We start from the raw sequence: 2,500 nt of genomic DNA on the forward strand, positions 1-2,500 counted from the left end.
GGACTATGGTCATGGGAAGCACATGCTTGTAACTGAGCTCTATACTTGAATTGACTTCCATTTGGTTGGCTAGTCTGATGTGTACCAATTTTAGTTAACAAAGGCTTTGAGAAGAGTTAAGACATTCAAATTTCCATTTTAAGTTGTGATTCAGTATTGTTGCTTTTTTCTTTCTTTTTCTTTGTGTTGTTTGGGGTTTAGCATTTTGTACATATGGTTAAAAAGCCACAAGAGGCTTGGAAGCAATAGAATAGTACTTTTACGGATGCTAGGATAAATTATGTGAGTCTTGCTATTTGCGTTGGTTTTTAATGACTGCTTTGCTGTTGTGGAAGAATGAAAGTAGATCATATCAGGTTGAGAGAAAACACTAGATTTAAATGTGGCAGTTGCTTAAAATTGTATAAAACATCACAATTTGGGTATGGTGTGGAAAATGATTATTTGAGGTATATCATTATTTTATAATACTAATAGTATTTACAGTAAAATAAAAGTACTTAAAACACAAATATAACTCTGTATTTCAGCTAAATATGATGTACCTTCCTTTAACTTTGAAGCTATTGCCTTAAGTATGCAATATATAAAAATTATGCATCTCAAGGATATCAATGTACATGCATGTTTTAACCTGTTAAAACTACATGAAACTTCAAATTTAAGATCACTTAATTTTCTAGATACTGGATTACACAGATCAGTGCCTTGAGATAACGATATCTGTTCTTTGCAGGTACAATAGGCAGGTGTATCACTCAAAAAAAAAAAGAAAAAAAAAAGACATGGGTTTAGTCCTTTTTCACTGCATCATTCATTTGCAGTAGTCTAGCATGTTATATTATTTTTTCAGAGCAGATAATGATTGACTAAAAATTCATATTTAGAAAGTGATTAAGCATATCCCTACATATTTCCTTTCATTTGTTTGTTTTTATCCATTTCATAGGGAAGCTATCTGATGCCAGATAATAGACATAGGTGTATTACCAGATGTGTTTCTTTGTTTATCAATATGCAATGCAAGTTACTGTAGAGGGCTTACCATTTATTTTGTGTAGGTTACAGTTTGCCAAGGTCAAACAAATGATGTAATATAATATATACCAAGCTCATGGCATATTTATTAGTTGCAGTGAAGGGGTTGGGGGACTGAATGAATTTTTAAAATTGAATATAGCCGACTTAATATGTTGTGTCTAGAGACAATTAGTACCATAGAAACTAGCAGTTATCTTTTTAGTTTTAGAATGGGTTACAAGTTGTAGAAATATATGTATAAACTGAGAAAATGTATTAGCCTCTCCAATTCTTGTTGATTCATATTAGCCAGAAGTAACATTATCATAGCATTGGGGATTGTAAATCAAGAAAGCAATAGCAAAGAAAGGGAAACTGACAGTCCTCAATTTGAAGGTGTAATTGATAACCAAGTGAAAAAGTACAAAGGTAGTAGATGTCCTAAGCTTACTACTGGGGGAAGAGATGGATGGCTGTCCCCTAAATTCTCTATGTTGATTTGGATCTTGAGTGGTTTGATATTCTTTAATATCAAGCCGTTCAAAGCATGGCAGGAAGCATCTGGCATAAATGTTGGGCTGCAAACTTTTGTTGCTGTTTGTCTTGATTTTTGTGAAAAGGATTCATACATGTTTCTTTAGATGTGGTTTCGGGTTGTCTATACATTTGCTGTATGACAGTGTGTGAAATTATATGTCAGATCTGCATGATAGATCATAGTATTTATTTATTATTGTTACTAGTTTGTTGCTTCATGAGCTGTTGGTAATAAGATAAGATATGCAGTGTGTGTTTGGATACTGTGTCGACCAACAAAAGGTTCAGAGCTTTGCTCAGAGGTTTGAATCCGGCCCTGAAAGCTTGTTGTGAAGTCTCAAGGAATCAGATTTGCTTTGAATGGAATCCAATAAATGATGATGGTGGACATAAAAAAAAAACAATTTACCTACTGGAATAATAGAAAGTGCCTATGATGTTTTGGTAATTAGCAGAGCATTAATGTTAGTAATTGTTACCATGCCATCCGATAATAACAGAACATAAGGTTTTCCTATTTTGCAGTGTTACTAAGTTCCCAAAGTTTCTTTTGTGGCAACTACTGTAGTACTGATCTCATCAGTGTGAAGAAAGCTACATTGTGCCCAGCCATAATTCACATTATATATATATCCCTAATGGTTGGTAGCACTTTATAATTACTATTTATAGTTAATTTTTATACAGTTGAGGTTTTACAAATATCAAGAAATTACAACTCAAATAATTATTTGTAGGTAACACAAGTTCCATTATGTATTTCATCACTATAACAGTTGGTTGGATTTTGGAGTAGGAAATAAAGTAGGGATACTCTGAGTAGGTTTTTCTATAAGTGTACTTGAATCAAAGATACTGTATGTTCAGTTGCTTTTGAAGGTAGATATGACCAATGATTTTACATAAAGTCCTTATTTTTAATAGGTAATAAGATCCAATTGTC

This window comes from Penaeus monodon, chromosome 2 (genome assembly GCF_015228065.2).
Source record: "Penaeus monodon isolate SGIC_2016 chromosome 2, NSTDA_Pmon_1, whole genome shotgun sequence".
Classification (NCBI taxonomy): Eukaryota; Metazoa; Arthropoda; class Malacostraca; order Decapoda; family Penaeidae; genus Penaeus; species Penaeus monodon.